This window comes from Pelobates fuscus, chromosome 1, assembly GCF_036172605.1.
Source record: "Pelobates fuscus isolate aPelFus1 chromosome 1, aPelFus1.pri, whole genome shotgun sequence".
Classification (NCBI taxonomy): Eukaryota; Metazoa; Chordata; class Amphibia; order Anura; family Pelobatidae; genus Pelobates; species Pelobates fuscus.
The window spans coordinates 403679872-403702607 of NC_086317.1; the positions used below are offsets into that span (position 1 = coordinate 403679872).

At 41.6% G+C, this 22736-nt stretch overlaps 1 protein-coding gene across 1 annotated transcript in view; it reads left to right on the plus strand.

The window, feature by feature from the left end:
* The first annotated feature begins 21386 nt into the window (after positions 1-21386).
* LOC134596709 (TRAF family member-associated NF-kappa-B activator-like) overlaps positions 21387-22736 on the plus strand; it is a 33266-nt gene continuing 31916 nt past the window's right edge. The window contains exon 1 of the mRNA XM_063444786.1: positions 21387-21427. The gene's annotated coding sequence lies outside the window, so the exon portion shown is untranslated. The remainder of the gene's footprint in view (positions 21428-22736) is intronic.

Genomic DNA, 22736 nt, shown 5'->3' on the forward strand with positions numbered 1-22736 from the left:
ACCCTGGCACGCCTCACAGCTTCTGGCACACTGTAAGTTGGAGCGACAAGACTAAAATAGAGCTTTATGGTCATAACCACAAGTGCTTTGTTTGGAAAGGGGTCAACAAGGCCTATAGTGAAAAGAATATCATCCCCACTGTGAAGAATACCACCCCACTGATGTTTTGGGCGGGGTGTGCTCTAAAGGCACAGGGGAATCTTGTGCAAATAGATGGCAAGATGAATGCCGCATTTTATCAAAAAATCCTGGCAGACAATTAGCATTCTTCTGCATTAAAGGCTGCGTATGGGACACTCTTGGACTTTCCAGCATGACAATGACAGAAAGCACAAGGTCAAGTTGACCCTCCAGTGCGTACAGCAGAAAATGGTGAAGGTTCTGGACTCTAGGACACACTTGGAAATAAAAGAAATCACAATTTATTCTATTTAATTTTAAATTAATTTTAAATTAATTTTATTGAAATTATAGTGTAATTTCATACCCTTGTTTTGTCCAGTAACATTATTATAAAAAAACATACATGGGCTTAATCTTTCTTTCTTTAAGATGAATTTAGCAACCCTTTCAAACAAGAACAACCAGTGACATATCTGTTAAGTAATACTCGATATAATAATATTTGCATGACAGAGGTTGACCACACAATGAAACTCTATTTAACCTGCTTATGTGGCATAATCAGGGAAAAGGTAAACAGGCGTGGTGAAGTACTCTTAATAACGTCACGTTAGCAGAGCAGAATGAGAACAAGAAAGTTCAAGTGCAAACTGTTTTTTTCCCCCACACATGCTGGTCTTTCTTTTGTCTGTCAAAAGTATGTAATTACAGCCAGCTATGGTTCCGAGGAACAGGTTAACTTCATGTGGAAACTCAAGGAGGGCCAGTTAGATTTTTGTTTGTTTCCTTCTTACTACCTCAGCACACATAGTTGCAATTTTTGCTAAGGGGGAAATATGCAGAAGGGGTAAGTAAAAAAAATAAAATTAAAAAACTACATACATTACCGATACTCCACAAACTGAGAAGTTGGTGCTGATATCAAATGCCTTGCTTCAAAGTGATTTAGAGGCATTGGACAGAATTAAGATTGAAGAAGAAAAAGAAGACACACCTATATAAGGGAGACCACAACTCGGTGCCAAATGGTCTGGAGTGACCACAGTCTTCAAACAAAGGGCCAGACGCCAAGTCATGTTCAGGGTAATTAATTGTAACCCAATCAATGTTTTGGCACTCTAAAAAAATCTTTCACAAGTCTGATATACAAGTACAATGTTGTGTTGGTAAAATCACATACTTTCCTTATTTCACTGATATTAATCTAGTTCACATATAATGATTATTTTATAATACATAATTGTTTATATGTTTCTATGGTAACCTACTATGATGTTGCATCCTATCACATATGAACTGTATTATCTTTCAACACGTCATTTTACTTGTATATTAGGCTTGAGACTAGCTCTTTAGAGAGACGAAATGTTGATAATGTTATAAGTAAATTAGCCAGAATATTATATTACCTTTTTGTGTAAGCTGAATGCAAATAAGTGTATGTGCTCAGTACATAGGGACTTCACTTCTGTCAGTCTAGGATCTGATTTAAAATATTGAAACTTACCTTCACAGAACTCAACAACTCTACTCAAAATTCTAGTTATTCTGAAATTCACACATATAACATTTTCAGTAACTCCAGTAGACTGAATTCATTCTTTTGCACTTTCTAACACAATACTATACAGCCATTTTGTTCTCTTTCGCCCACAATGTTTATTGTTATCCCTTCTGTTGGATTGATTTTACTGATGGATTCTGGGTCATTTTGATTGGCAACTAAAACAGAGCCTTGCTTTAACCCCTTAAGGACCAAACTTCTGGAATAAAAGGGAATCATGACATGTCACACATGTCATGTGTCCTTAAGGGGTTAAAGGGACTCTGTAGTGACTATAACAATTTAATCTCTGTGAAGTGGTTATAGTGCTGGAGTCCCTTTTGATCTGTACCTCAATTCCGTGTTAAACCATTTTAGAGCAGTTTAACACTTTAATAAGAATCCCTGGCAGCCCACAGTCTGGCCTCTACAGAAGGTGTGGCTAAGGCAGAGATTACTCACTTCCTTGTAGTCGTATCCATTCATACTGACAATAGGAGCTCTGATAGGCTAAACACAGTCAGCTGACATTCTCAGCCAAACATAGCAGCCCATTGCCGCTCAAGCTAATACTTCCTCATTGCTGTTGGGTACTCTCATTTGACATAAAAACATAAAAGATTGGTAAATGCTGAATGAAATGATGGCACCAGATAACTCCAGACACTATAACCAGTTCAATAAGATAAAAAAAATATACTGTGCCTACAGTGTCCCTTTAAGCTCTGCCCATGGACATGTTGCCAACTTGACTGCTAAAGATGAGGAAGAAAAAGCTTACATTTCTTTATGTATTTTATTAAAAATGGAGCGCTCAGGAAAAAAACAAAAACAAGAAGAGAGTCAGACTCAGAGAGCTATATGGATGTATATTAGATAAACATGGTTACTTACTAAAGTGAGGATTCAAAGTAAATTTCAAATTTAAAGCAAAAATAGTTCAACTGAAATTGAAGCTGACTTAGAAGAGAATTTTTCCATTTCTGCTGTTTTGACCTTAAATTATAAGTTCTCTTTGAATTCTAACTGTAGTGAATAATCCATAAAGATTATTTTAGGTGACAGTGCTACTTTATCTTGTTTGTCATTTATGTGTTCTTTTTTATATCACGAAGAGTTATTAGATATGGTGTTACTGATATATATTAATAATAATAAAGTGAAGAGGATTAATATATTTTATCTTATTCTATGTCCCTCTATAGATCTGTGTATGACAAATAGGAAAGTATCACAAGTCTTTTAAGAAAAGTAGATACAAAAATCAAAAAGAGAAATCTAAATTTCAACATACCCACCAGTGTTGCATTCTTACATATCTTAATGGTGAACCCGGTTAGGGTTATGTCTGGAAAAGGTTACGTATATGCATACCTATGAGTGTGTAATATGTGTTGGTATGTAGAGACACAATACAAGCTTACATAGTGAAACTATAAAAAAAACAAGCCGGCCCACTTACATAGATTTCACCCTTTCATTAGGTGTGGCAACATGTTCTGCTGTTTAGCTACATGTTTTCTGCAGAACACGCCTATGTGCTGGCTGTGTCATGCTAGTTTCTACTGGAAGGGAAACTACTTATGATGTCACACTCGGATTTAGAAGAGAAAACAGAATGCATTAATTACATTAGCAACTTCCAATCTGTCTCCCTATTAACATGTATTTTATAAACATAAAGTATATAGTCACTGTGAGTTTGGCACCTGGGGCAGATCCAACCATTGTCAAACATACCCCCATATTTAAAAATTTATGGGATGCAAATTATTGTAGGGGTTATTGGTGATATACCTTTGGCAAATAGTTTTCATAGAGTTTCCCCACCACCTATGCTTGAAATTAAACAATGATAAAAGTTTACTATTAAAATGCCTTGGCTTCCTTATTTACATAGAGTTTCTGTGCATGTGATTTGTTTGTAGTTGCAGTGTGTGTGAATGCAGGTGGAGGTATATGTAGGGATATAAATCTGGGAAACCTCATGTGAGAATCCCATGTTTGATATTTCATAAAACTAAGTGATTGAATGAAATGTCTTCAACAGTAAACAATGTGTGAGAAGATTGCTGTAATACAGCAAAAGATAAGAATTTAACAGTCTGTTTAATGATACAACAGGCTCTATTATCCATTGCCAAAAATAAACATAAAACTGACAGTTGTATTTATATGCTAATTAGATAAATTGATCCTAAAAATCAAGCCAATAGGCGATATATTGTGTCTCTATATATTCCCTATTAGTATAACAAACATCCCTTCAGAATCATTTCATGATTTACAATGTCCAAATAATCTGGAACAATCATTGAAAAAGGAGAGGGGAGTTTAATTGAAAAAATACATTATTATAATAGGGAGAGATCACCTAAATTGTCATTTGGCTGTAATGGTAGTACAGGGAGTAGCCTGTACTACCATTACAGCCAATTGACAATTTAGGTAATCCCTCACTATTATAATACTGTCTCTTTTCAATTAAACTCCCCTCTCCTTTTTCAACGATTGCTCCAGATTATTTAGACATGGTTCTGAAGGGATGTGTATTATACTAATAGGGGATATATAGAGATACGATATATCACCTGTTGTCTTGATCTTTACTATAAGGGTTAAGCCCTGGGTGGAATTGGTACCACACCCACTGACCAACCCCCGTCTGGGATAGTCTCGGTATAGGGTTGATTTAGTCTATTAATTTTGTAGGTATATGTATGTTGCATGATTCTGAATATATTTTTGTACTTCATGGTCTCTACATTTTTCCAAACTCTATTGTTCCCCATCTCTCCCCCACGTATCTCTCCACCTTGTATCGTCCCACGTATGTCTCCTATTCCTATCTCTCCCTTCTTCTGTCTCTCAACACCGTATCACCCTGCTTGTGTATCCTTTCCCCATATCTACCCTACTTATGTTTCCCTACCCCAACTCTCCCTTCTTGAGCCACTCTCCTCATCTCTCTCTTCCTGTGTGACCCTCCACCATCCCTGTCTGCTTGTTTCACCTTCCTCATCTTTTCCAATTTGTGTCACCCTCTTCATGGTTTCCTTAGTATGCCACCATCAATAATTATTGTCCAACCTTGATAAAGTGCAGGAAACTGAACATGTTGTATACAAAATTGAGTCGTACATCTATAACGTTTTGGGTGGTTGATATTTGGGTAAAATTTTTGGCTCACAAAAAAGAGCACTGCAGTAAGACACTGTGTAAATGATATGATGAAATGCTTAAATAACATTAACGGACTGGGATGGTCAATGTATGCAGGTAACTAATTAGAATTATGGAAAATCTGCTAATTGTACAAACTTTTACCTATTTCTGTAAAGATCTAGCATTACAGAAACATTAGTGCCCCCACACATCTTCACATGTTGCAACAAAACTGGCAGACTCTAATTTTTTAACTTTCTTTGGAGTTTGGTACTCCAACTCTATATCTGAGGACCATATGTTTTTAGAATATATTGGTATACCTTGTAATACTGAACTCTGCACCATAATGCCTGTGCTAATGGGTCCACCATTGGCTTATCTAGTATATCATCCATGTTTATATGTATCCTGACATTATCTGTGCTGCTTCCCTTTTCAAACATATCTATAAGAGTAATGCTTAATGTCAATATCTCTCTGACACTTTCAATAAATTACCCTGGGTTCATACAGGTGCATGTTTACTTTACAATCAACTCTCCCATACCTACAAGGAACAATGTCTCCTTCCAATGGTTTTAATACAATACGAGTTCCTAGTATTCTAGAATACTTCGCCATAGTGATAAAATTATGAAGTTTACATTCAATTCACATTCGTCCATACCTGCCTTTGGCTTGTCTTCCGATTCTCGTTGTATGTTGAGTGTTCTAATTTTGACACGGTTTCAGTCTTTTCCTTGATTGCTGGCTGAATCATTCTAATTACTTGCAGTCCACATATTTGTTCTCCAGACTTTGCAGTGTCTTTACTGTGCACTGTCATGTCTACATCATACTGTCAAGGGCAGAGGCATAACTAGAAACCACGGAGCCCTGGCGCGACAATTGATCTTGCCTCTCCCATACATCCCCCCACAGCCCTTCCATATGTCACATTCACACTCCCCAGTCCCTCCATGTGTTACATTCATGACCTACAGGGTGAGTGTGGCACGACTGGGGGAGATGTGTATGACAGAATTGGAACGGTTAATGTGATAGGGTGAGTGTGGCAGAATGAAAGGGGGTGAGTGTGACATAGTGATGGAGAATGAGTGTGACAGGATTAGGATTATTGTGCAAGAGAAGGGTGATAGGGTGAGTATGGCAGAGCAATGGGAGGGGAGTATGGCATGGTTGAGTGACAGGATTGAGGAAATTATTGTGAACGTGGCAGGGTGAAGGGGGTGACAGTTACACAGATACACAGGTATATACACTGACACCCATGCAGATAAAAAGACAAACACACACTGCCATACATGCATGTACACCATATAACACATACAGATACATACACAGACACACATGCTGATACACAGACACACAGATACATACGCACAGATACACACATTGACACACATGCAAATACACAGACAAACAAACACACATACAGACACATACACACATGTAGATACAGACACACATAATGACACACATTCATATACAAACACAGACACACATACGGATACACAGACACTTATACAGACAGATACACATAGACATACATGCAGATACAGACACTTAATGACAAACATTCAGATGCTCAGAATGACACACATACAGATACATAGGGGCACACACTGACATACATACAGACACACATACACAAACACATGCAAAATGTTTTAGTCACCCTCCTGTTTCCTAACGTTTAGGTGCAGGAGGGCTCAGACTGATGGGAGTCCAGTGACTGTCTCAGACTGATGAGAGTCAGAGATCCCACTCTGACTCCCTCTTCTCCTTCCTCCTCCTTTGCGGCTCTCTATGTTCGCTGGAAGGAAGTGACCAGCAGTTACTTTCTCCCAAACTGACCTCTGCAGAGGGGGCCCAGCCACGCTGTTAAAGCACTGCAGCGCTGCCCTGGCGTGGCCCTGGAAATACATCTTTATCGGGTGGCCCTAAGAGCATGGGCCACCTGATGGGCCCCTGAAAGGTGGTAGTACTGTGCGGGCTGGGTCTGCAATGTCCAGTGAGCACACCGGTCGCAGGGGTCCACAGAGCGACCAGGCCGCCTGGACTGATAGTCTCACCTGCAACTGAGGTAGGTCCGCCAATGGTCAAGGGTCTCAGGAGTCATTCACATAAAACGATTTATCTACAAAATTCTGATAGATTTTCATGGTGTCTTAAGAAGAATTTTTTTTTAAAAAAAAAGCTTATTGAACCATTTGGAAAACCTTTTAAATTAAAGCCTAAACTATGTCCTGAGGGTTTATTACTTTACTTAAAACTACCAACTGTAAACTACAGGTCTGATTTCCATAACTTAATTGTTCCTAAATAATAAATAAATAGGTTTAGGACTTTTCAAATATTATTATGTTTTACTACTAAAAACGCTTGATATGAGAGATCATTTCTTATCTGGCATCAAAGCAAAGCCTAATACTGTTAAAGGAAAAATGAGTCTAAACTAGAACATATTACTTGAATACTGGTTTGAAAGGGGATTATGTAGAAGAAACTAAAGTAGGGTGTAGGTTATTTATTCATACCACTATTAGAGTTTATCTGGTACATCTTTCTAGAGTGGTATTTCTTTACAATTCCTAGTGCCCAGACTGGTTCAACTGGTTTCCGTTTGTCTTTTCAGATGCTAATAATGAGCATTAGGGCTTATTTGCAAAAAAATAAATAAATTTAAATGAAAAAAACTCACTGAGTATAATACGAAAGAATTTGCCTGTTGGAGCTAATGGAGTATTAGTCACAGAACCTTTCAGCTAATGACAAAAAATGAAAAAGTGTTCATGTGGCACAAGTGGTATTCCGTAAGGTTTGATCTGTTCAATATAGTTATTGTCCGTGAGATGTAGGCCACAAGTAGGCGACCGATGCATGCAGCATGGTAAAGGCACACCATAGTGTTAGGAATACAAATTTGTATTCCTAAGACTATAGTGACCCTCGGCCTCTGCACTGCCCCCATCTCTAGGTCATGAAAGGGTTGACACAGGGGCGGGCTGGGCCGGGGGGCAGGGAGGCAATTGCCCCCCAGGCCGCCCAAAATTATTTTAGGACCGGCCGTGGCTGGCCGGCCCTTTAAATGCTGCAGCCGCCGAGCGCTCTGTAAAGAGCGCTCAGACGGCTGCAGCTGCTTTTCCCTCCCTCCCCTCCCCTGTAGGTGGCCGAGCTGCACTCCGGTCCGCGGTCCCGGCCGGAGTGATGGAAGGTGCACACTGAGTGTGCACTTCCTGTCAGTCCGGCCGGGTACAGGAAACAGAAACTCCTGTTCCACGCGGAACAGGAGTTTCTGTTTCCTGTTCCCGGCCGGACTGACAGGAAGGTGCACACTGAGCACCTTCCTATCACTCCGGCCGGGACCGCGGACCGGAGTGCAGCTCGGCCACCTACAGGGGAGGGGGTAAGAAGGGGGGAGAGAGAGAGAGAGTAAAAAAAGGGGGGGAGAGAGAGAGTAAAAAAAGGGGGGGAGAGAGAGAGTAAAAAAAGGGGGGGAGAGAGAGAGTAAAAAGAGGGGAGGGGGGGAGAGTAAAAAGAGGGGAGGGGGAGAGTAAAAAGAGGGGAGGGGGGAGAGTAAAAAGAGGGGAGGGGGGAGAGTAAAAAGAGGGGAGGGGGGAGAGTAAAAAGAGGGGAGGGGGGAGAGTAAAAAGAGGGGAGGGGGAGAGTAAAAAGAGGGGAGGTGGGGAGAGTAAAAAGAGGGGAGGGGGGAGAGTAAAAAGAGGGGAGGGGGGAGAGTAAAAAGAGGGGAGGGGGGAGAGTAAAAAGAGGGGAGGGGGGGAGAGTAAAAAGAGGGGAGGGGGGAGAGTAAGAAGAGGGGGGGGAGTAAGAAGAGGGAAGGGGGGAGTAAGAAGAGGGGGGGGAGAGTAAGAAGAGGGAAGGGGGGAGTAAGAAGAGGGGGGGAGAGTAAGAAGAGGGAAGGGGGGAGTAAGAAGAGGGGAGGGGGATAATAGGAGGGGAGATAAGAAAAAGAGGGGGTAAGAAGAAGAAGGGGGAGTTAGAACAAGAGTGGGGAGTAATTAGAAGAAGGGGGTAAGAAGAAGAGGGGGGAGTAAGAAGAAGAAGGGGGAGTAATAAGAAGAAGGGGGGTAAGAAGAAGAATGGGGTAAGAAGAAGAAGGAAGGGGTAAGAAGAAGAAGGAAGGGGTAAGAAGAAGAAGAGGGGGTAAGAAGAAGTAGGAGGGTTAAGAAGAAGAAGGGGGGTAAGAAGAAGAAGAGGGGGTAAGAAGAAGTAGGAGGGTTAAGAAGAAGAAGGGGGGTAAGAAGAAGGGGGGAGTAATAAGAAGAACAAGGGGGGAGTAAGAAGAACACAGGGAGGAGGGGGGTAAGAAGAACACAGGGAGGAGGGGGGTAAGAAGAACACAGGGGGGGTGAGAACACACAGAGGGAGGAATGAGAAGAACACAGGGAGGGTGGAGGGGGGATGAGAAGAGCACAGGGAGGGTGGGTGAGTGTGAGAAGAGACCGCTAGGGGAGGGTGGGGGAGAGGAGAGACCACTAAGGGTCAGGGGAGAGCTCTAAGGGACAGAAGGGACAGCTCTATAGGACAGGGGGCAAGACAGGGAGCTCTTTAACACTACGCGCGCACACACACACACACACACACACAATGCATCCCTATACATACACAGAAACACACAATGCACCCCTATACATACACAGAAACACACAATGCATCCCTATACATACACAGAAACAGAACATGCTTCCCTTACACACAGAGAAACACACAATACATCCATTACACACACACACAATGCAACCCTTACACACAAAGACAATGCATCATTTGCACACATACACATACACATACAATGCAAACCCTTACACACACATGCAAACACACACACTGTTTTTCTTACATACACACAGAAACACAATGCATCTCTTACACTCAATGCACACACATACAGACACACACCTTGCATCCCTTATGCATACAAACACAGATTCACACAATGCATCCCTCACACACAACCAGAAACACATAATACATCCCTTATACACACAAACACACTGCATCACCTGCACAAACTGGTATCCCTATACACTACATACCATAAGCACACATATGAGATAACACATAAGACATCCCATACACACTCCACTCCCTGTGAGCGAGCTCATGGGTGGGTGGAACAAATAAGTGGACTTATGAGTGGGCCTTATGGGCATACTCACCGTCAGGCACAGGGGCCCAGACCTTGAGCTGTGTAAGAGGCCCCCAAAAAATGGAGCTGCTTCCAATTCTCCCAGAACGTTGAATTTTGTGACCACAGTTGCAAACAGCCTCCAGAGGTCCTGTTCTACACCAGACCAGTGGAGCCAAACTGCAGCCCATCATCATCCTCATCTAATTGTAAGTAGGCAATCTAGTATATTATTAGTGACACTAATCTATAATTTACCTCACATTAAAGGGGCACTATAGCTTAATGAAGTGGTTCTGGTGTCTGCAGGCTTTTTAATGTAAACACACACTGTGTGCAGCACTGGCGTTAGTTCATATGGCAGATCATATGGGTGGGGCATTGTGATGTCACATGGGGGGGGGGGCGGCAAATTTATATTTTGTCTAGGGCGGCAAAAATCCTTGCACCTCTGATCCTGGGCAGGTGCACCAGTCTACTGGTGACCCACAGGAGGGGAGTGCACTGATTGCACTGCACTCTCCTCCTGCCCAGACCCGTCTTGACCGCAGTGCAAGTGCCCTCTGCCCCTAATTTACAGTGGCTCACACTCACAACAAGCAGTGCCTAGAGCCCTTTGCAGAGACGGAAACAAAGAGGTTCTGCGGCAGCTGGCCGTCCTGCAAGCATTACATTAAACAGCTGTTCCCCATGCAGCCACAGATGGCGTTGTGCTGGGAGACTGTGATTACTCTTCACTTCCTCCCAGCCTACAGAGCAGCGCATGGGGGAGAGAGGAGGAGGCATGATTTAATCTTGAATAAATCCTCTAAGCCAACCTTTATAAATTTGGGGGGATCAGCTCTGTTTCCACAGTTTATTGGTGTTTACGCTCATCTGTGTATTAATATTGAGGGATGTCTAAGTAGTAACATCAGTGTGTGTCAGCAGGGCCAGCCGTTAGGGTGGGCAAGCTGTGCGGTCACGCAGGGTGCCATGACAACAGAGGCGCCCGGCAGCCAACACAGCTCACAAGTTGGGTACACCAGCATATTTAATTTAAACGATTCGCTGGTGGTCCACTGGTGCGCACCTGCAGTAGGTGCAGTCAGATCATATCCTCTCCCTCGTGGTTCCGGCGCTCAGTTAGTGAGTCAGAGCACAGGCTCAGAGATTCTCAGCCTGCGCTCTGACAACATTGAAAGTCAGAGCCGTGAAGGAGCGGGTATGGCAAAGAGCTACTGATTAGCATAACATCAATATCCGTTATAAAACCAGGAAAAGGTGGGCATGGATGGTGAACTGATTTGGTGGCGCAATGGGCCACTTGACTGGTTTTGCCCCCCAGGCCTAAGGCTGCCAGCCCTCCCCTGGGTTGACAACCCTTTCTTTCACTTACCTGATTATAGCACCGAAGTCCTTCGTCGCAGGATCTGTCTCCTCCACCCAAGGGAACGTAATGGTGATAAAGAGCATAATGCGCAAGCATGGCGAATGCCACTCACACAAGGGTAGCTGCAAATCTAAAAATTATGATCTGTGTGTATGCATCTTTTTGTCAGTGTGTGCATCTTTGTGTGTATCTCTGTTTGTATATCTGTGTGTAAACATATATATGCAAGACATAGCCATCTTTGAAATTTCATAATAATTTATCATTGACACAAGCACACAAGCTCATTGATACACAGGCTTCCATACAAACAATTGTATTGATATACATAAGCTCACTGACATAAAAACATAAGCTCACAGATACACACAAATAGGCTCACTGACAGACAATCTCACTGACACACACAGACAAGCTTACTGGTACACACACACACATTTAGTACAGACAAACTCTGACACACATACACAAGCTTACTACAGACAGACTCCCTTGTATACACACAGCCTACTCCAGACAAACTCATTGGTACACAAAGAGAAGCTTACGATAAAAGAGAGCAGCTTCTATAGGCAGAACTACCTACCACCAGGCCCCTTTAAACTCCCATCTCACCAGCCTCATCCAGCCCCATGTGTATGTGTGTATCTGTGTAGGTATGTGTATCTGTGTGTGCCTGTGTGTAAACTGTACCAGTGTGCAAACTGTTTGTGTGTATCTGTTTATGTATGCATGTGTGTGCATCTGTGTGTGCGCCAGTGTGTGTGTGTGACTTTGTGCATGTGCCAGTGTGTTATGTGTAGATGTGTGTATCTGTGTGCCTGTGTATGTGTGTGTGTGTGACAATGTGTGCATGCAAAGGTATGTGTGTCAGTGTGTGTATTGTAAATATGTGTGTCTACATGTATCCGTGTGTGCTGTTGTGTGTATGTGCAGGTATGTGTGTGCCTGTGTAGGTTCATGTTTGTATCTGTGTGTGTATACCAGTGTATGTGACTGTGAATGTCATTTCATCTAATTAGAGACCCTTCCTTCCAATATAATATGGAACCTCCCAAAACATCCCTCTATGCTCCACTACAGCCCCCTAACCCGTTAATTACAGCCCCAAACCAAACTGTCCCCCTGCTACAGCCCCCTGTCCCCCCACTACATCCTACCACCAGTGCCCCTCCTGAGATTTGGTTCTGGAACCGCCCCTGCACACATATGCATGTTTACTACAGACAAAGTGACTGACACACACACATACAAGCTCACTCACTAGCAGACACATACACACACAAATATCACTGTCATGGGCTTAAGCTTCCTTGCCAATGAAGGCTGTGGGAACACTGGGAGGTGAAGTTGCATTCTCTGGCCTCTTCCTGCCAGCGAGGTCAGCAGCTTGCATGTGGGAGGCAGAGCTTACATGTGGGAGGTGGGACTTGCATTCGGGGGTGGAGCATGTGGCACAGAATTGTTAAAATTGTGGAGGAAGACTCATAGTTCTCCCACTTGCAGCCGACAGCCTAAATGCGGCCGCAGTACCTTCCTCTTTAATCCTCTCGGATTGACACATGATCTCAGAGAGGAAAATAATTTACAGGGCATTAATCTAATGACTAGAGCTGTCTACAGGCCCCAGGTGCCGTGGCCAACTGTATCGCGGAGGTCAGTCTGGCCCTTTGTGTCTGTATGTCAAGGTGTATATGTGTCCAGGTGTGTGTGTGTGTGTATCTGTCAATGTGTTTATATGTATGTATATGTGTGTTAATGTGTATTTATATCTGTGTACATAAGCATACATCCCAGCAATCAAACACCAACAAAACAGGCAAGCGCACCCTTGCAAACACAAACATTACATACAAACACTATTGTCCTAATTCTCCGCACTATCATTTACTTGGAATGCCTGTTGCGTGTCTGCTAGACACCTGTTTTTATTTTAAAATACTGCTGAATCACCAAAGACTTCCAGGTATCCAATTTTGCTTCTATTATAGCTTTGATAAAGATGGAATAATTGGCATGATGTGTGTATCTCACAGACCTAGAAGTTGTTTTTTAATTTCCAAAACAAGTTAGAGGATGTCATGTACAAACCCTTCAGACAAGACACACTGCTATTTTCCTAAGAAAATAGTTGCTAAATTTAGTCATATAAGCATTCTCATTTTTACAACGAAATGCAATTTACTAGCTGATGTCAGTCAACAGGGCTGTCACGAAAAAATAGCCTTCAGCTTCGACAAATGTATTTCATGGAAAAAAAGCAAAGAAATCCCAATGCCATAGCTATTCAGTAGTTTTATGGTTTTCTACATGTAAAAAAGCCAATTTTCTGAAATAAATTTTTTGAAATAAATTCTATAGCTAAGAGGTCTCGCAAATTGTTAACCATTGTACAGGTTAATTGGGCAGGACAAGTTAATTAAAATTAACCCGTTCAAAGAGAGGAGCAGAATAAACATTTTTTTATTGGGTTTATTCCCACAAACACAGCCACACTGTACATAATATACACACTTTATAGTTTAAAGGGATTGTATAGTGTAATGAATACAAACCTGTAGTCCTAACAGTATAGCTCCCTCTGTCTCCCCTCTGCCTCGTGGGTTCAAACATCTTTATTCACTTACCAATCCCAGCGCCAATGTCACTCAGATAGCCAAAGCCATAAGCTAACTGAACGTGTTATTGCTCTCTCACACAGTGTGTGTTTCAAGGTGCACAGCTCTGAGAATTACTGTTCCAAATTGTTATTCTCCAAACTGTCAATTTTCTGGAATATGGCGTTACAGTTCAGTCAAAAAGGCAAAAACAAAAGAATGAAAGGATTGTGTAGAATTTAAAAGCTTGTATGTACTTTTTCTAGCTAGAGGGCAGAGATAAAGTGTACCAGTTAGAACATTAATACTAACTTCAGTCATTTTTACATCAACATTTACATACTATTTAAAAAAAAAAATATTGTGCCACCTTCAGGCTTGAAATATTTGTGAGAGGAATTAGTTTGCTCTGAATGACTGGAGTATTGATGAATTGGAAACTACGGTTTCATGGTGACACTTTTATACAATGCTAGCTCCCCCTGCTGACTAGAAATAGTACTTCCTTTAAGTTTTATTTTATTTTAAAAAATCCCTTTAATTTGATTTGTGCATCAAGCGTGTAATATGCCAATAAACAAGAATCATGACAATCACTTTCTGTGTCTTTAAGTGTAATCATATTTCTGATATTCTAAAAGTAATACAAGGCTATACATGGTTTTATTGTTACTATCCAGATGTGTGTGTGTGTGTGTGTTGTAAACATTTTAGAAATTTCCAACAATGTGATTCATCTCAAGAAATTGGAAAGGCTGCCTGTAGTTTGAAAACAGGAAAACAAGTAGTGGAATAGCACTGAGTTTATATAGGGAAGGCAGCACACCTAAACGGGTTGATCTCTCCTAGAAACCCAAAAGGAATAATAGAAATACTGAACAATAGGGTGTGCCAAAGGGTTGGAAATCAGAATTACTGAAATAAAAAACAAATTAAATGAAACAGAATATACACTGTCCTATGATAGTATAAAATCATGTATATAAAAAGAATAATCAAAAAGTCCAAGATAAAATACAATAGTATGGATGAGTCTGTGAGGGTTTGCCTGTATCTTCAGGTTAGTGTACCATCCAAGTGTTCAGAATCCAGGAACATAAAAGAGAGAGGAAAAAACTCCAATAGTGCAATATGTGTAAACTGAGATAAAAGCTTGAATAAAAAGAAACACAGATGGCCTACTCACATTGAATAGAGCTTAAACCAGCTCTAGTATAAAACGTGCATGTAGTTTGCAGGGCCAACATTCCATCTCCAAATGAAAAACAAAAATACAAAGTACAATTTTCAATATCAAGGTATAAATAGCAAAAAGTGTAATTTTTCTCTCTCTCTCATTTATATATATACTTCACACTCTACTATCCATATATTCCCATAATGATGCATATTCTGTATGTTTAGATGTAGTGATAACCAAGGCAACCAGTGGTAGCATTTGACTTTACCCTGGTAGTTTTAAAAGTGCTCTTGAATTTGCTTAGCACTTGATATCATACCGGATGCTGATGTCCACTAGTTAGCTATCAAGGAGGCTAGATAATAAGTTTCCTCCTTCAAATATCCAAGTGCATGCAATAAACCAAGAATTTGTATGACAAAAAAATACTAATCCTTCCTTAACATGAGCAAGCAGCATATCCTCATGGAGTGCACTTGGTCCTGTCTTTATGAATTTTTCAATCATGCAGAGCAATCATTGGAGCACTGACTCCTATTAGAGGGCTGCCCATACCATTTCTGTTTCTCCACCATGTTTAACAGTTGCCAATGCATTTATGTATGTGGACATCTTTTGACTTTTCACCAATCTCTGTACGACCTCTAACCTCTCCCCTGTTCCATTTCCTTTGTCTGACCACCATTTGCTAACCTTTGACATTGGCATACCCCGCACCCAAACTTCACCACCCTCAACTATCCAATCTCGCCGAAACATCCACTGCCCTGATCTCCAGCATTTCTCCACCAACCTCCAAACTCTTCTTTTACCCATTTCAAATCTCACTTGCCCTAACTCTGCAACATCACTCTATAACTCCACTCTCTCCTCTCAACTAGCCATCTTAGAACCTCCTACACTTAAACACACCAAGCGCCCCTAGTTACAACCCTGGCACACCAAGCTGACCCGTTACCTCCAAAAATGTTCCAGAACTGCTGAATGCTGCTGTAGAAAGTCTCACTCTGCATTTGACTTCCTCCATTATAAATTTATGCTGCGCTCCTACAGCCTGGCTCTTTCCTCTGCAAAAGTAAATTACTTCAACACTCTCATAAGTACACTGTCCTGTCAACCCAAACACTTATTTCACACTTTTAATATTCTTCTTCGCCCTGTTGCTCCCCCTCCCTCTACCACCTTGTCTGCCACAAATGTTGCATCTCACTTCACTGAGAAGATTTCTACAATCAGGCAAGAGATCTTTAATCTCTTTCCTTCCTCTACAAATACATCACCCAACCCCTCTCCCTCAGCCACTCTTTGCTCATTCGTGCCTACTTTTTCGCGAGAAAAAGTGTCCGCCACTGTGCGGCCACCCTGTGTAACCGCGACCACCCGGTAACAGTCAATTAAGCTGTGGTTAACCGCAGCTACTGGGTGGTCAATTGACGGCACACGCTAGCTACGGGGAGGTCAATTGGCGGCACACGCCAGCTTCCCAGTGGTCACGCCTTCGTGCATCTTTCAGGAAATAACAAGGGAACACACGGGGACTGTATTGGCAAGGAAATAACTGAACAAACAGACGAACGGAGGGAGAATAAACACAATCCACAGACAGATGGTTCTGTCACAAGTTATAAATAAATTATAAAAAACAATAAGTGTATATAAGCTAGTGAGTTTGTGTAAGAGCCCCAGTGTGTTAGTGTCAGTATGTGTATGTATGTATGTTTGTTTCAGTGAATATGTGTTTGTTTCAGTGTGTGTGTGTGTTTGTCTGTCAGTGAGTGTGTGTATGTCTGTCAGTGAGTGCGTATGTCAGTTAATATGTGTGTGGTTGTCTGTCAGTGAATGTGTGTTTCTGTCAGTGAATGTGTGTGAATGTGTGTGTAAGAGTCCGTGTGTGCATGTATGAGTCAGTGAGTGCATGTGTGTGTATATATTAAAGGAACAGTATAGGGTCAGGAACAAACCTATTCTTGCCCTTGTAGTGTTAAAAATACATGTAGGGTCCCTGCTTCCCTCTTGCCTCCCCTTAACACCATTAAGGCGTACTATGCCGCCCTGCACATTATGGGCTTAAACACTGTGAGGAAGGCATGGTTCACCCTAACAACTGTTAGTCCCGCTGGCCAGAGAAATGTAGAAAAGTTCCCTGCTGCCAGTCCGGCCCTCCCGGGCCATGTGATTGCAAGGGCCTCTCAATCACATGGCTGTCTGCAGCTCTGCCCTCAGAGGGACCCAGAGTGGAAAAAAAAACGTTTTTGTGATGTATTGTGTTACTTCATTCTTGATTAAAAAACACTAAAAATGGTAATATTGTAAAATATAATAATATTGTAGAATGTTGGAATTCAAGTTTTACTTCATGAATAAACTTTGTTTTAATTTATTTCCCTGCATGTCATCTTGATGTTTTGTAATATTTTTGTTGTGTATTAAGAGGGTGGCGGCAGAATCAGAGTCCGCCCGGGCGGCAAAATCTCTAGCTACGCCACTGCATGAATTACTTAGAGTATTTGTCTTCTGTATACAACAGCTTTGAGAAACAACTCAGGAAGAGATGCAAAGCCAGTAAACCACTCAAGGACAGCTGTTTCATTGTTAATGCAACTCATCAGAGTGAGGTTGGTCACTGGCTTGCTATTGAAATTTGGTATTATGTGTGGAGCACATACCAAAAGAGTCATGGTGTGAAAAGAAACCTGATTTAAAAACCCTTATATAGACCAAATTATCACATACCTACCTAAGTGTGTGATGGGTCGGAAAAACAAAAAACAGAGGGCGGATAGAGGCCCCTTTTGCCACGATATCGGTGAGATGCTGCGAGGCCCTCAACGACAAACATGGGACAAAATGGCGTCGGGAGATGAAGGTTCCTCATACTCCTCTGAGGATCTCTCTTACACCCCTGAGGTGGGGACCTCGAAAATACAGCCATTGGAGCCAAAAGTCAGACCTCCGGCTGCCAGTGATCCGGTCACAGCTGCCCAACTTAAAGATATGCTCTCGGAACTGAGAGCGAATATAGCGGCAGATATGGCCCATTATAAAGACGCCATAGACGGAGCGGTGCAAAAAATAACCCTCCTGGAGGTAAAGACAGAAACACAGGACACCAGACTCACGGCTGTGGAACACACGCTGGCGGAGCTGCATCAAAGGCAAAGGGCCGCAGAGGTCAGAATGGAAGCCCAGGAGGAACGCAGGAGATGCACCAATCTGAAATTACGGATTGAGTAATTTCAGATTGACTCGGTGAGCCCAACCGAGCCCAACCGGTTGGGGTGAGCCCAACTGACTTGCCACACTATATAAGACGCCTGCTTAATACCCTGCTGCTGCCAAAACAGGCCAAGGCAATCAAGCCCGAGGGCATGTTCCGACTAGCGAAGCCAACTACCGCTCCAGCGGAGGCGTCGGCAGACCTGATAATCAGGTTTCAATCGCTACAGGACAAGATCTCGATCCGGGCGGCTGCCCGAGGACACACTCCCCTGGTGTTTGAGGGGTCTACCCTATCTCTATACCCAGACCTCACCAGAGGCACCATCACATGGCGCAAGACCCTACAGCCACTATTGCAGACATTAAGGGCCAAGGACATTCCTTACCGTTGGGGCTTCCGGAGAGCCATATCATTCACCCATCAAGGTGAGACATATAGGGCAACGACTCTCCAGGAGCTGGACCAGCATATGCAACGCCTGAGCCTGCACGGACCAGTGAGATCGGCCACAACGGGTCTGGCGGGTACCCCTCCACCATCCAGGAGTTCACCCCTCGCTCGGCGCAACGCAAACTGCATGCCGGAGGAGATACCTGAAGAACATAGCTCGAGTAGCTGGACTCTTTACTACATAACAGGTCCACTAGATCCTGTACTTAGACCTAAGATACTGCAAAATGTTATGTTAATATATTTTTTACTGTTGATTGTTTTTGATGCACCTCACCACTATAGTTACAATACGCCCCTCCGCCACGCGAAACATGCTATACACGGTCGTGCCCATTTTGGACCCACCAATTAGACCCACAAGATACCCGCAATACTAGTGGACCAGACCGAGAACTACAATAGAGACTCCACCCCCCCCTCTCTAAACCAAAAAAAGCCACCTCACCTCCACCTCGACCCAGGAAGGGGATCTCTCTACTCACACATGTAGGGACTTTAACACACAAGCCTACTTACTCACAAGAGGGAACTCACTGAGACCCCCTTACATGTGTCTCACACGCAACGTTCATGCCACAACCACCTGCTAGTGCAGCCTTGAGCCCCTGGAGACTCCGTTGCCAGGCACACCTATTGCCCAAAACCAGGGCAACACTAGCCAGGTTATACTACTTCCAGAGAAGTGCCGGACTCTACCTGCCACGTTATTCTTTAAAACACACACCTTACGTCTGTATCAGTTAGTGTGGCGGTACAGGCCGTCTAGTAATATAATGCATGCAAACTCAAGTATATAAAAAATACATGCCACTACCTAAACTACATGTACCTGTCTGAACATGCTGTTGTGGCATCCTGACGACGAAGATGCGATTGATAATAACCCATTGCTGTTAAAGCAAATAATCTACACTCGACTAGACATATTTGCCTGTTCTATTTATGTTTCTTTTACAACAAAACTGTGCAAAACCTTTCATGTCACTGTTTATCCTATGTTTCAATACAAATGCACGCTGTTGTGGCGTATGACTACACTATGTAATCACCTGCACAAGAAAAATAAAGAATTAAAAAAAAAAATTTTAGTTTTGATGACGAATTGTTTAGATAAAGTGTCAGAAGTAAAAAAAAACAAAAAAAAAACTTATATATATATATATATATACATACTACTAGAGTAATAAGTAATAACGTTATAATGGGGAAAAAAGTTATTAAAAAATTTAAAATGTATGCTGTTTCTTACATATATTTAGTTTGCTAGCTATGACTCTTTATTGCTGAACCTATATTGCTTGATATGTTCTTGATGTACTTACTCAGCACATCAAAAATAAAGAATCTAAAAAAGATAATTACAGCATATTAATGAGACCAAAGCCTATTAAATGCATTAAACTAGTATTGGTGTCCCTTTAAGCTAAAATAATTTTAGTACTCAGAGTGCCCTTTAAGTAGACTGTGTTTTATTTTTTTATAACAAGATAGGTTTCAGCCACATTATGGTCTGGTAAAAGCTCACAGAAGTTAGAATAAAGTTCAAGATGAGCATATATACAACTCTTTCAATTTAATCTTTTGTGAGGTACAGTCACATAAACAATGTTTCTACTGTACCAACATTAATGGAACCATGACCCAGCTTAGCCCTTTAACGCTGTTATGGCATACTGTACCGCCCTGCAAAAGCAGGGCTTTAACGCTGTTAGAGCAGCATAGCACTCCCTATCGATCAGCTGTTTCCTTCAGTCCAGATACTTACCTTCTGCGGCGATCCTGATCGTGAGACTGCCTGACAACCCAGGCAATCACGATGTGGGTTTGTGAATAAGCAGTTACTACAAAAGACTGGAAATACCCCATTTTGAATACCCTGGATTGTCTACTTTTGCAAATGGTATGCCATGACGGGGGTGATTTTCATTCCTTGGCTGCCATATGGTCTTAAACATAGGCCCAGAAAACCAGTCTGGCAAATTTCAATGTGCAAAAACTGAAATGGGCAAGTGCTTTTTTTGACCTTGTAACTTTCCAAAACAACATAACACCTGTACGGGGGCGGGCATCATTGTACCAGTGGGACATCACAACATACAAATATGTAGGTTTTATTGCAGTAAAAGCTAACGCTAGTATAACATTCGCAGTTTAAATGCCATGCAGAAGTTGGAAAATACATTTCTTAATTTCATACATTTGTTTAGATGTTATTCATATTAAATTGTGCTCCATAAATAAATATTTAATGTGAAATGAAAGCCCTATTTTTACTGAATAAAATAATCTGTAATAAGTGGTAAATTATGGTTGAACAGACATATAGCTCCAATTGTAGGTTTTGTTTTGGTCAAAACTTGCCTGATCCTTAAGAGGTTACAATCCGCACAATGTAACACACAATGCAAACAAACTACATTGACACACCAAATTATGTTTATGAAGATTATTAATATATAAACTAAAATATAAAAGTAAAGGGTCCTTTCAACTACAATTGTCATTTCCTGTTTTCTTCAACGCACAAGTTTCAATTTCAAAATTATAAAAGCTAGGAACTTCCCCTAACACATTATTTATACACGCTGATGCATTCGGAGGAAACAGGACACTTAAACTGTAAGTATTCAGTATTAAACTATATACTGTGTGTGTGAATGTATACCTAAACATATATGTAAATATGCACATGCATACATATCTCGCTATATCTATCTATCTATATATTTATATCTTTGATAGGGCTTTGACAGTGTATCAAAGGTTTGCCATGGAATTCCCCATCCGGGAACATATATATATACACAAAAGACATGACAATAACAATTAAAATTACTCAGAATTTATGGTAAAAGATTTGTGAAATTGCCAGTAAATGCTTATGCAGAGGCTATGTGAGATTAAAGCCCTCCCTTTATAATATATTGTATTTTTAATGGTGTACATTTGCAACTGGCTGAGTTTGAGCAGCAAATTCATTTAAGTCTACAAGGATTTTCAAAAATATATATGCAATGTCGTATGAAACTGATTGATTTTTTTGGCTTCCAAACTTGTATCTGGGTGCTAGGAAGGAAGACAGAAAGTCACCCACAGCAGAACGTGAGGACATGATTTAAAGGGGAACTGTAACTTTTTCTTTATGTTTCTTTATGTAACATTTTATTATGTTTACCTATCGTCATATTTAACAAATATGTACTTGCAAGTTGTGCAGAATAAAATAAAATGTAGAATCCCACCATCTTGGCTCAATCAGTGTTGCAAGCTCTGTCCTATGCACCTGGCGCTGGCAGTCAGTATACAGAAAGCATTAAGAGAAGAGGAGAAATGAAACAATGTCTTATTTCCCCTTCTCGTTTGCATTGTGTGTCCTGACTTTGTCTTGTCTGAACTGGATTGTGAACCTAACTCGCTAAATCGTTAATATACATTTATAAGAAAACAGAACATCTAACCAAAATATGGTTAATACAAGTTCTAGATGATTTTCAGTGATTATCAATGTTATTTAAAGGTGTAAATTCCAGAAAGTCCCAGTTCCCCATGATTGGTGATGGGTCAATATTGGAATTTCAGCTCTTAATGTAAAATAGTAGAGAGGTGTTCATGAAGATTAATGTAAAAACTAGATCTGAATGGTCTCAAGCAGAGTCAGCCACTGAAGTGAGAAGTGCCAGGAATTTAAAGTGACTTTCATATTAAATCCCCTAAGGACGGTGGGTGATCTATGCTGTCCTGGCGGGGTGGTCCCTAACACTGCAAGGCATCAAGGAACATCCCCACCATCCTTTGAACTTACCGGGTGCCTGCAGGTGGTCGCAATCCTGGGGACAGCTTGGAAGCCCAGGCAGTCCCCCTCCGGCAGATTTGGCCCTCCCGGGCCATGTGATAGCGTGGTCCTTGTGACCACATGGACGGAATGGCT